A 14042-nucleotide genomic window follows, 5' to 3' on the forward strand; every position below is an offset into this window, starting at 1 on the left:
GGTTAACGTGGTGACGGTGACGTGGTCACGGTGACACGGTTAACGTGGTGACGGTGACACGGTTAACGTGGTGACGGTGACATGGTTAACGTGGTGACGGTGACACGGTTAACGTGGTGACGGTGACGCGGTTAACGTGGTGACGGTGACGCGGTTAACGTGGTGACGGTGACGCGGTTAACGTGGTGACGGTGACGCGGTTAACGTGGTGACGGTGACACGGTTAACGTGGTGACGGTGACACGGTTAACGTGGTGACGGTGACGCGGTTAACGTGGTGACGGTGACGCGGTTAACGTGGTGACGGTGACGCGGTTAACGTGGTGACGGTGACGCGGTTAACGTGGTGACGGTGACGCGGTTAACGTGGTGACGGTGACGCGGTTAACGTGGTGACGGTGACGCGGTTAACGTGGTGACGGTGATATGGTTAACGTGGTGACGGTGACACGGTTAACGTGGTGACGGTGACGCGGTTAACGTGGTGACGGTGACGTGGTTAACGTGGTGACAGTAACGCGGTTAACGTGGTGACGGTGACGGTGACATGGTTAACGTGGTGACGGTGACGCGGTTAACGTGGTGACGGTGACACGGTTAACGTGGTGACGGTGACGCGGTTAACGTGGTGACGGTGACGCGGTTAACGTGGTGACGGTTAACGTGGTGACGGTGACACGGTTAACGTGGTGTTGCTGGCTGTGTCACCTGGCCAGTCGCGAGTGGCCATCTACACCGACAGCGGACTGCTGTGGCTGGGCACCAGCGACCTGCAGGTAGCCGTCGCCACGGCGACCGGCGGGTTAGCGTGGTGACGGTGACGCGGTTAACGTGGTGACACGGTTAACGTGGTGACGGTGACACGGTTAACGTGGTGACGGTGACACGGTTAACGTGGTGACGGTGACGCGGTTAACGTGGTGACGGTGACATGGTTAACGTGGTGACGGTGACGTGGTTAGCGTGGTGACGGTGACGCGGTTAACGTGGTGACGATGACGCGGTTAACGTGGTGACGGTGACACGGTTAACGTGGTGACGGTGACGCGGTTAACGTGGTGACGGTGACGTGGTGACGGTGACACGGTTAACGTGGTGACGGTGACACGGTTAACGTGGTGACGGTGACACGGTTAACGTGGTGACGGTGACACGGTTAACGTGGAGACGGTGACGCGGTTAACGTGGTGACGGTGACACGGTTAACGTGGTGACGGTGACACGGTTAACGTGGTGACGGTGACGCGGTTAACGTGGCGACGGTGACACGGTTAACGTGGTGACGGTGACACGGTTAACGTGGTGACGGTGACACGGTTAACGTGGTGACGGTGACACGGTTAACGTGGTGACGGTGACACGGTTAACGTGGTGACGGTGACACGGTTAACGTGGTGACGGTGACACGGTTAACGTGGTGACGGTGACACGGTTAACGTGGTGACGGTGACACGGTTAACGTGGTGACGGTGACGCGGTTAACGTGGTGACGGTGACACGGTTAACGTGGTAACGGTGACACGGTTAACGTGGTGACGGTGACATGGTTAACGTGGTGACGGTGACACGGTTAACGTGGTGACGGTGACACGGTTAACGTGGCGACGGTGACGCGGTTAACGTGGTGACGGTGACGCGGTTAACGTGGTGACGGTGACACGGTTAACGTGGTGATGGTGACACGGTTAACGTGGTGATGGTGACGCGGTTAACGTGGTGACGGTGACGCGGTTAATGTGGTGACGGTGACGTGGTGACGGTGACACGGTTAACGTGGTGACGGGGACACGGTTAACGTGGTGACGGTGACATGGTTAACGTGGTGACGGTGACACGGTTAACGTGGTGACGGTGACACGGTTAACGTGGTGACGGTGACACGGTTAACGTGGTGACGGTGACACGGTTAACGTGGTGACGGTGACGCGGTTAACGTGGTGACGGTGACGCGGTTAACGTGGTGACACGGTTAACGTGGTGACGGTGACATGGTTAACGTGGTGACGGTGACGCGGTTAACGTGGTGACGGTGACGCGGTTAACGTGGTGACGGTGACGCGGTTAACGTGGTGACGGTGACGCGGTTAACGTGGTGACGGTGACACGGTTAACGTGGTGACGGTGACGCGGTTAACGTGGTGACGGTGACGCGGTTAACGTGGTGACGGTGACGCGGTTAACGTGGTGACGGTGACGCGGTTAACGTGGTGACGGTGACGCGGTTAACGTGGTGACGGTGACGCGGTTAACGTGGTGACAGTGACGCGGTTAACGTGGTGACGGTGACATGGTTAACGTGGTGACGGTGACGCGGTTAACGTGGTGACGGTGACGCGGTTAACGTGGTGACGGTGACGCGGTTAACGTGGTGACGGTGACGCGGTTAACGTGGTGACGGTGACGCGGTTAACGTGGTGACGGTGACGCGGTTAACGTGGAGACGGTGACGCGGTTAACGTGGTGACGGTGACGCGGTTAACGTGGTGACGGTGACACGGTTAACGTGGTGACGGTGACGCGGTTAACGTGGTGACGGTGACGCGGTTAACGTGGTGACGGTGACACGGTTAACGTGGTGACGGTGACACGGTTAACGTGGTGACACTGTTAACGTGGTGACGGTGACACGGTTAACGTGGTGACGGTGACACGGTTAACGTGGTGACGGTGACGCGGTTAACGTGGTGACACGGTTAACGTGGTGACGCGGTTAACGTGGTGACGGTGACACGGTTAACGTGGTGACGGTTAACGTGGTGACACGGTTAGCGTGGTGACGGTGACACGGTTAACGTGGTGACGGTGACACGGTTAACGTGGTGACGGTTAACGTGGTGACACGGTTAACGTGGTGACGGTGACGTGGTTAACGTGGTGACGGTGACGCGGTTAACGTGGTGACACGGTTAACGTGGTGATGGTGACACGATTAACGTGGTGACGGTGACACGGTTAACGTGGTGACGGTGACGCGGTTAACGTGGTGACGGTGACACGGTTAACGTGGTGACGGTGACACGGTTAACGTGGTGACGGTGACACGGTTAACGTGGTGACGGTGACGCGGTTAACGTGGTGACGGTGACACGGTTAACGTGGTGACGGTGACACGGTTAACGTGGTGACACGGTTAACGTGGTGACGGTGACATGGTTAACGTGGTGACGGTGACATGGTTAACGTGGTGACGGTGACGCGGTTAACGTGGTGACGGTGACACGGTTAACGTGGTGACGGTGACATGGTTATCGTGGTGACGGTGACGCGGTTAACGTGGTGACGGTGACACGGTTAACGTGGTGACGGTTAACGTGGTGACGGTGACACGGTTAACGTGGTGACGGTGACGCGGTTAACGTGGTGACGGTGACACGGATAACGTGGTGACACGGTTAACGTGGTGACGGTGACATGGTTAACGTGGTGACACGGTTAACGTGGTGACGGTGACGTGGTTAACGTGGTGACGGTGACATGGTTAACGTGGTGACGGTGACATGGTTAACGTGGTGACGGTGACGTGGTTAACGTGGTGACGGTGACGCGGTTAACATGGTGACGGTGACGCGGTTAGCGTGGTGACGGTGACACGGTTAACATGGTGACGCGGTTAACGTGGTGACGGTGACGCGGTTAACGTGGTGACGCGGTTAACGTGGTGACACGGTTAACGTGGTGACATGGTTAACGTGGTGACGGTGACACGGTTAACGTGGTGACGGTGACGCGGTTAACGTGGTGACGGTGACATGGTTAACGTGGTGACGGTGACGCGGTTAACATGGTGACGGTGACGCGGTTAACGTGGTGACGGTGACGCGGTTAACGTGGTGACGGTGACACGGTTAACGTGGTGACGGTGACACGGTTAACGTGGTGACGGTGACACGGTTAACGTGGTGACACGGTTAACGTGGTGACGGTGACGCGGTTAACGTGGTGACGGTGACACGGTTAACGTGGTGACTGTGACGCGGTTAACGTGGTGACGGTGACACGGTTAACGTGGTGACGGTGACGCGGTTAACGTGGTGACACGGTTAACGTGGTGACGGTGACACGGTTAACGTGGTGACGGTGACGCGGTTAACGTGGTGACGGTGACACGGTTAACGTGGTGACGGTGACATGGTTAACGTGGTGACGGTGACACGGTTAACGTGGTGACACGGTTAACGTGGTGACGGTGACACGGTTAACGTGGTGACGGTGACACGGTTAACGTGGTGACGGTGACGCGGTTAACGTGGTGACGGTGACACGGTTAACGTAGTGACACGGTTAACGTGGTGATGGTGACACGGTTAACGTGGTGACGGTGACACGGTTAACGTGGTGACGGTGACACGGTTAACGTGGTGACACGGTTAACGTGGTGACGGTGACACGGTTAACGTGGTGACGGTTAACGTGGTGACGGTGACACGGTTAACGTGGTGACGGTGACGCGGTTAACGTGGTGACGGTGACACGGTTAACGTGGTGACACGGTTAACGTGGTGACGGTGACATGGTTAACGTGGTGACACGGTTAACGTGGTGACGGTGACGCGGTTAACGTGGTGACGGTGACATGGTTAACGTGGTGACGGTGACATGGTTAACGTGGTGACGGTGACGTGGTTAACGTGGTGACGGTGACGCGGTTAACATGGTGACGGTGACGCGGTTAGCGTGGTGACGGTGGCACGGTTAACATGGTGACGCGGTTAACGTGGTGACGGTGACGCGGTTAACGTGGTGACGCGGTTAACGTGGTGACACGGTTAACGTGGTGACATGGTTAACGTGGTGACGGTGACACGGTTAACGTGGTGACGGTGACGCGGTTAATGTGGTGACGGTGACATGGTTAACGTGGTGACGGTGACGCGGTTAACATGGTGACGGTGACGCGGTTAACGTGGTGACGGTGACGCGGTTAACGTGGTGACGGTGACACGGTTAACGTGGTGACGGTGACATGGTTAACGTGGTGACGGTGACACGGTTAACGTGGTGACGGTGACACGGTTAACGTGGTGACGGTGACACGGTTAACGTGGTGACGGTGACGCGGTTAACGTGGTGACGGTGACGCGGTTAACGTGGTGACACGGTTAACGTGGTGACGGTGACATGGTTAACGTGGTGACGGTGACGCGGTTAACGTGGTGACGGTGACGCGGTTAACGTGGTGACGGTGACGCGGTTAACGTGGTGACGGTGACACGGTTAACGTGGTGACGGTGACGCGGTTAACGTGGTGACGGTGACGCGGTTAACGTGGTGACGGTGACGCGGTTAACGTGGTGACGGTGACGCGGTTAACGTGGTGACAGTGACGCGGTTAACGTGGTGACGGTGACATGGTTAACGTGGTGACGGTGACGCGGTTAACGTGGTGACGGTGACGCGGTTAACGTGGTGACGGTGACGCGGTTAACGTGGTGACGGTGACGCGGTTAACGTGGTGACGGTGACGCGGTTAACGTGGTGACGGTGACGCGGTTAACGTGGAGACGGTGACGCGGTTAACGTGGTGACGGTGACGCGGTTAACGTGGTGACGGTGACACGGTTAACGTGGTGACGGTGACGCGGTTAACGTGGTGACGGTGACGCGGTTAACGTGGTGACGGTGACACGGTTAACGTGGTGACGGTGACACGGTTAACGTGGTGACACTGTTAACGTGGTGACGGTGACACGGTTAACGTGGTGACGGTGACACGGTTAACGTGGTGACGGTGACGCGGTTAACGTGGTGACACGGTTAACGTGGTGACGCGGTTAACGTGGTGACGGTGACACGGTTAACGTGGTGACGGTTAACGTGGTGACGGTGACGCGGTTAGCGTGGTGACGGTGACACGGTTAACGTGGTGACGGTGACACGGTTAACGTGGTGACACGGTTAACGTGGTGACGGTGACGTGGTTAACGTGGTGACGGTGACGCGGTTAACGTGGTGACACGGTTAACGTGGTGATGGTGACACGATTAACGTGGTGACGGTGACACGGTTAACGTGGTGACGGTGACGCGGTTAACGTGGTGACGGTGACACGGTTAACGTGGTGACGGTGACACGGTTAACGTGGTGACGGTGACACGGTTAACGTGGTGACGGTGACGCGGTTAACGTGGTGACGGTGACACGGTTAACGTGATGACGGTGACGCGGTTAACGTGGTGACGGTGACACGGTTAACGTGGTGACGGTGACATGGTTAACGTGGTGACGGTGACGCGGTTAACGTGGTGACGGTGACACGGTTAACGTGGTGACACGGTTAACGTGGTGACGGTGACATGGTTAACGTGGTGACGGTGACATGGTTAACGTGGTGACGGTGACGCGGTTAACGTGGTGACGGTGACACGGTTAACGTGGTGACGGTGACATGGTTATCGTGGTGACGGTGACGCGGTTAACGTGGTGACGGTGACACGGTTAACGTGGTGACGGTTAACGTGGTGACGGTGACACGGTTAACGTGGTGACGGTGACGCGGTTAACGTGGTGACGGTGACACGGTTAACGTGGTGACACGGTTAACGTGGTGACGGTGACATGGTTAACGTGGTGACACGGTTAACGTGGTGACGGTGACGCGGTTAACGTGGTGACGGTGACATGGTTAACGTGGTGACGGTGACATGGTTAACGTGGTGACGGTGACGTGGTTAACGTGGTGACGGTGACGCGGTTAACATGGTGACGGTGACGCGGTTAGCGTGGTGACGGTGACACGGTTAACATGGTGACGCGGTTAACGTGGTGACGGTGACGCGGTTAACGTGGTGACGCGGTTAACGTGGTGACACGGTTAACGTGGTGACATGGTTAACGTGGTGACGGTGACACGGTTAACGTGGTGACGGTGACGCGGTTAACGTGGTGACGGTGACATGGTTAACGTGGTGACGGTGACGCGGTTAACATGGTGACGGTGACGCGGTTAACGTGGTGACGGTGACGCGGTTAACGTGGTGACGGTGACACGGTTAACGTGGTGACGGTGACATGGTTAACGTGGTGACGGTGACACGGTTAACGTGGTGACGGTGACACGGTTAACGTGGTGACACGGTTAACGTGGTGACGGTGACGCGGTTAACGTGGTGACGGTGACACGGTTAACGTGGTGACTGTGACGCGGTTAACGTGGTGACGGTGACACGGTTAACGTGGTGACGGTGACGCGGTTAACGTGGTGACACGGTTAACGTGGTGACGGTGACACGGTTAACGTGGTGACGGTGACGCGGTTAACGTGGTGACGGTGACACGGTTAACGTCGTGACGGTTAACGTGGCGACGGTGACGCGGTTAACGTGGTGACGGTGACATGGTTAACGTGGTGACGGTGACACGGTTAACGTGGTGACACGGTTAACGTGGTGACGGTGACACGGTTAACGTGGTGACGGTGACACGGTTAACGTGGTGACGGTGACGCGGTTAACGTGGTGACGGTGACACGGTTAACGTAGTGACACGGTTAACGTGGTGATGGTGACACGGTTAACGTGGTGACGGTGACACGGTTAACGTGGTGACGGTGACACGGTTAACGTGGTGACACGGTTAACGTGGTGACGGTGACACGGTTAACGTGGTGACGGTTAACGTGGTGACGGTGACACGGTTAACGTGGTGACGGTGACGCGGTTAACGTGGTGACGGTGACACGGTTAACGTGGTGACACGGTTAACGTGGTGACGGTGACATGGTTAACGTGGTGACACGGTTAACGTGGTGACGGTGACGCGGTTAACGTGGTGACGGTGACATGGTTAACGTGGTGACGGTGACATGGTTAACGTGGTGACGGTGACGTGGTTAACGTGGTGACGGTGACGCGGTTAACATGGTGACGGTGACGCGGTTAGCGTGGTGACGGTGGCACGGTTAACATGGTGACGCGGTTAACGTGGTGACGGTGACGCGGTTAACGTGGTGACGCGGTTAACGTGGTGACACGGTTAACGTGGTGACATGGTTAACGTGGTGACGGTGACACGGTTAACGTGGTGACGGTGACGCGGTTAACGTGGTGACGGTGACATGGTTAACGTGGTGACGGTGACGCGGTTAACATGGTGACGGTGACGCGGTTAACGTGGTGACGGTGACGCGGTTAACGTGGTGACGGTGACACGGTTAACGTGGTGACGGTGACATGGTTAACGTGGTGACGGTGACACGGTTAACGTGGTGACGGTGACGCGGTTAACGTGGTGACGGTGACACGGTTAACGTGGTGACGGTGACACGGTTAACGTGGTGACACGGTTAACGTGGTGACGGTGACGCGGTTAACGTGGTGACGGTGACGCGGTTAACGTGGTGACGGTGACATGGTTAACGTGGTGACGGTGACACGGTTAACGTGGTGACGGTGACGCGGTTAACGTGGTGACGGTGACACGGTTAACGTGGTGACGGTGACGCGGTTAACGTGGTGACACGGTTAACGTGGTGACGGTGACGTGGTTAACGTGGCGACGGTGACGCGGTTAACGTGGTGACGGTGACATGGTTAACGTGGTGACGGTGACACGGTTAACGTGGTGACGGTGACACGGTTAACGTGGTGACGGTGACACGGTTAACGTGGTGACGGTGACGCGGTTAACGTGGTGACGGTGACACGGTTAACGTAGTGACACGGTTAACGTGGTGATGGTGACACGGTTAACATGGTGACGGTGACACGGTTAACGTGGTGACGGTGACACGGTTAACGTGGTGACACGGTTAACGTGGTGACGGTGACACGGTTAACGTGGTGACACGGTTAACGTGGTGACACGGTTAACGTGGTGACGGTGACGCGGTTAACGTGGTGACGGTGACGCGGTTAACGTGGTGACGGTGACACGGTTAACGTGGTGACGGTGACGCGGTTAACGTGGTGACGGTGACACGGTTAACGTGGTGACACGGTTAACGTGGTGACGGTGACATGGTTAACGTGGTGACACGGTTAACGTGGTGACGGTGACGCGGTTAACGTGGTGACGGTGACATGGTTAACGTGGTGACGGTGACACGGTTAACGTGGTGACGGTGACACGGTTAACGTGGTGACGGTGACGCGGTTAACGTGGTGACGGTGACGCGGTTAACGTGGTGACGGTGACGCGGTTAACGTGGTGACGGTGACGCGGTTAACGTGGTGACGGTGACGCGGTTAACGTGGTGACGGTGACATGGTTAACGTGGTGACGGTGACGCGGTTAACGTGGTGACGGTGACACGGTTAACGTGGTGACGGTGACGCGGTTAGCGTGGTGACGGTGACACGGTTAACGTGGTGACACTGTTAACGTGGTGACACTGTTAACGTGGTGACGGTGACGCAGTTAACGTGGTGACGGTGACACGGTTAACGTGGTGACGGTGACGTGGTGAACGTGGTGACGGTGACACAGTTAACGTGGCGATGGTGACGCGGTGAACGTGGTGACGGTGACGCGGTTAACGTGGTGACGGTGACATGGTTAACGTGGTGACGGTGACGCGGTTAACGTGGTGACGGTGACGCGGTTAACGTGGTGACGGTGACGCGGTTAACGTGGTGACGGTGACACGGTTAACGTGGTGACGGTGACGCGGTTAACGTGGTGACACGGTTAACGTGGTGACGGTGACACGGTTAACGTGGTGACGGTGACGCGGTTAACGTGGTGACGGTGACGCGGTTAACGTGGTGACGGTGACACGGTTAACGTGGTGACGGTTAACGTGGTGACGGTGACACGGTTAACGTGGTGACACGGTGACGCGGTTAACGTGGTGACGCGGTTAACGTGGTGACACGGTTAACGTGGTGACGGTGACGCGGTTAACGTGGTGACACGGTGACGCGGTTAACGTGGTGACGCGGTTAACGTGGTGACGCGGTTAACGTGGTGACGCGGTTAACGTGGTGACACGGTTAACGTGGTGATGGTGACATGGTTAACGTGGTGACGGTGACGCGGTTAGCGTGGTGACGGTGACACGGTTAACGTGGTGACGGTGACACGGTTAACGTGGCGATGGTTACACGGTTAACGTTGGTGACGGTGAACGCGGTTAACGTGGTGATGGTGACGCGGTTAACGTGGTGACGGTGACACGGTTAACGTGGTGACGGTGACATGGTTAACGTGGTGACGGTGACGCGGTTAGCGTGGTGACGGTGACGCGGTTAACGTGGTGACGGTGACGCGGTTAACGTGGTGACGGTGACGCGGTTAACGTGGTGACGGTGACGCGGTTAACGTGGTGACACGGTTAACGTGGTGACGGTGACACGGTTAACGTGGTGACGGTGACGCGGTTAACGTGGCGACGGTGACATGGTTAACGTGGTGACACGGTTAACGTGGTGACACGGTTAACGTGGTGACGGTGACACGGTTAACGTGGTGACGGTGACGCGGTTAACGTGGTGACGGTGACGCGGTTAACGTGGTGACGGTGACGCGGTTAACGTGGTGACGGTGACGCGGTTAACGTGGTGACGGTGACGCGGTTAACGTGGTGACGGTGACGCGGTTAACGTGGTGACAGTGACGCGGTTAACGTGGTGACGGTGACATGGTTAACGTGGTGACGGTGACGCGGTTAACGTGGTGACGGTGACGCGGTTACGTGGTGACGGTGACGCGGTTAACGTGGTGACGGTGACGCGGTTAACGTGGTGACGGTGACGCGGTTAACGTGGTGACGGTGACGCGGTTAACGTGGAGACGGTGACGCGGTAAACGTGGTGACGGTGACGCGGTTAACGTGGTGACGGTGACCACGGTTAACGTGGTGACGGTGACGCGGTTAACGTGGTGACGGTGACGCGGTTAACGTGGTGACGGTGACACGGTTAACGTGGTGACGGTGACACGGTTAACGTGGTGACACTGTTAACGTGGTGACGGTGACACGGTTAACGTGGTGACGGTGACACGGTTAACGTGGTGACGGTGACGCGGTTAACGTGGTGACAGTGACGTGGTTAACGTGGTGACGGTGACACGGTTAACGTGGTGACGCGGTTAACGTGGTGACGGTGACACGGTTAACGTGGTGACGGTTAACGTGGTGACACGGTTAGCGTGGTGACGGTGACACGGTTAACGTGGTGACGGTTAACGTGGTGACACGGTTAACGTGGTGACGGTGACGTGGTTAACGTGGTGACGGTGACGCGGTTAACGTGGTGACACGGTTAACGTGGTGATGGTGACACGATTAACGTGGTGACGGTGACACGGTTAACGTGGTGACGGTGACGCGGTTAACGTGGTGACGGTGACACGGTTAACGTGGTGACGGTGACACGGTTAACGTGGTGACGGTGACACGGTTAACGTGGTGACGGTGACGCGGTTAACGTGGTGACGGTGACACGGGTTAACGTGATGACGGTGACGCGGTTAACGTGGTGATGGTGACACGGTTAACGTGGTGACGGTGACATGGTTAACGTGGTGACGGTGACGCGGTTAACGTGGTGACGGTGACACGGTTAACGTGGTGACACGGTTAACGTGGTGACGGTGACATGGTTAACGTGGTGACGGTGACATGGTTAACGTGGTGACGGTGACGCGGTTAACGTGGTGACGGTGACACGGTTAACGTGGTGACGGTGACATGGTTATCGTGGTGACGGTGACGCGGTTAACGTGGTGACGGTGACACGGTTAACGTGGTGACGGTTAACGTGGTGACGGTGACACGGTTAACGTGGTGACGGTGACGCGGTTAACGTGGTGACGGTGACACGGTTAACGTGGTGACACGGTTAACGTGGTGACGGTGACATGGTTAACGTGGTGACACGGTTAACGTGGTGACGGTGACGCGGTTAACGTGGTGACGGTGACATGGTTAACGTGGTGACGGTGACATGGTTAACGTGGTGACGGTGACGTGGTTAACGTGGTGACGGTGACGCGGTTAACATGGTGACGGTGACGCGGTTAGCGTGGTGACGGTGACACGGTTAACATGGTGACGCGGTTAACGTGGTGACGGTGACGCGGTTAACGTGGTGACGCGGTTAACGTGGTGACACGGTTAACGTGGTGACATGGTTAACGTGGTGACGGTGACACGGTTAACGTGGTGACGGTGACGCGGTTAACGTGGTGACGGTGACATGGTTAACGTGGTGACGGTGACGCGGTTAACATGGTGACGGTGACGCGGTTAACGTGGTGACGGTGACGCGGTTAACGTGGTGACGGTGACACGGTTAACGTGGTGACGGTGACATGGTTAACGTGGTGACGGTGACACGGTTAACGTGGTGACGGTGACACGGTTAACGTGGTGACACGGTTAACGTGGTGACGGTGACGCGGTTAACGTGGTGACGGTGACACGGTTAACGTGGTGACTGTGACGCGGTTAACGTGGTGACGGTGACACGGTTAACGTGGTGACGGTGACGCGGTTAACGTGGTGACACGGTTAACGTGGTGACGGTGACACGGTTAACGTGGTGACGGTGACGCGGTTAACGTGGTGACGGTGACACGGTTAACGTCGTGACGGTTAACGTGGCGACGGTGACGCGGTTAACGTGGTGACGGTGACATGGTTAACGTGGTGACGGTGACACGGTTAACGTGGTGACACGGTTAACGTGGTGACGGTGACACGGTTAACGTGGTGACGGTGACACGGTTAACGTGGTGACGGTGACGCGGTTAACGTGGTGACGGTGACACGGTTAACGTAGTGACACGGTTAACGTGGTGATGGTGACACGGTTAACGTGGTGACGGTGACACGGTTAACGTGGTGACGGTGACACGGTTAACGTGGTGACACGGTTAACGTGGTGACGGTGACACGGTTAACGTGGTGACGGTTAACGTGGTGACGGTGACACGGTTAACGTGGTGACGGTGACGCGGTTAACGTGGTGACGGTGACACGGTTAACGTGGTGACACGGTTAACGTGGTGACGGTGACATGGTTAACGTGGTGACACGGTTAACGTGGTGACGGTGACGCGGTTAACGTGGTGACGGTGACATGGTTAACGTGGTGACGGTGACATGGTTAACGTGGTGACGGTGACGTGGTTAACGTGGTGACGGTGACGCGGTTAACATGGTGACGGTGACGCGGTTAGCGTGGTGACGGTGGCACGGTTAACATGGTGACGCGGTTAACGTGGTGACGGTGACGCGGTTAACGTGGTGACGCGGTTAACGTGGTGACACGGTTAACGTGGTGACATGGTTAACGTGGTGACGGTGACACGGTTAACGTGGTGACGGTGACGCGGTTAACGTGGTGACGGTGACATGGTTAACGTGGTGACGGTGACGCGGTTAACATGGTGACGGTGACGCGGTTAACGTGGTGACGGTGACGCGGTTAACGTGGTGACGGTGACACGGTTAACGTGGTGACGGTGACATGGTTAACGTGGTGACGGTGACACGGTTAACGTGGTGACGGTGACGCGGTTAACGTGGTGACGGTGACACGGTTAACGTGGTGACGGTGACACGGTTAACGTGGTGACACGGTTAACGTGGTGACGGTGACGCGGTTAACGTGGTGACGGTGACGCGGTTAACGTGGTGACGGTGACATGGTTAACGTGGTGACGGTGACACGGTTAACGTGGTGACGGTGACGCGGTTAACGTGGTGACGGTGACACGGTTAACGTGGTGACGGTGACGCGGTTAACGTGGTGACACGGTTAACGTGGTGACGGTGACGTGGTTAACGTGGCGACGGTGACGCGGTTAACGTGGTGACGGTGACATGGTTAACGTGGTGACGGTGACACGGTTAACGTGGTGACGGTGACACGGTTAACGTGGTGACGGTGACACGGTTAACGTGGTGACGGTGACGCGGTTAACGTGGTGACGGTGACACGGTTAACGTAGTGACACGGTTAACGTGGTGATGGTGACACGGTTAACGTGGTGACGGTGACACGGTTAACGTGGTGACGGTGACACGGTTAACGTGGTGACACGGTTAACGTGGTGACGGTGACACGGTTAACGTGGTGACACGGTTAACGTGGTGA

General features: G+C 57.1%; 1 protein-coding gene across 2 annotated transcripts in view; it reads left to right on the forward strand.

The window, feature by feature from the left end:
• The first annotated feature begins 557 nt into the window (after positions 1-557).
• The window catches only part of LOC142906988 (vacuolar protein sorting-associated protein 16 homolog), an 82967-nt gene continuing 69482 nt past the window's right edge, over positions 558-14042 (forward strand). The window contains exon 1 of one of the 2 annotated variants that reach the window (XM_076055885.1): positions 558-776. The gene's annotated coding sequence lies outside the window, so the exon portion shown is untranslated. The remainder of the gene's footprint in view (positions 777-14042) is intronic. The other variant, XM_076055884.1, reaches the window with a different exon arrangement.

This window comes from Petromyzon marinus, chromosome 73 (genome assembly GCF_048934315.1).
Source record: "Petromyzon marinus isolate PM22_M1 ecotype Great Lakes invasive population chromosome 73, UKy_Petmar_22M1.pri1.0, whole genome shotgun sequence".
Taxonomy (NCBI): Eukaryota; Metazoa; Chordata; class Hyperoartia; order Petromyzontiformes; family Petromyzontidae; genus Petromyzon; species Petromyzon marinus.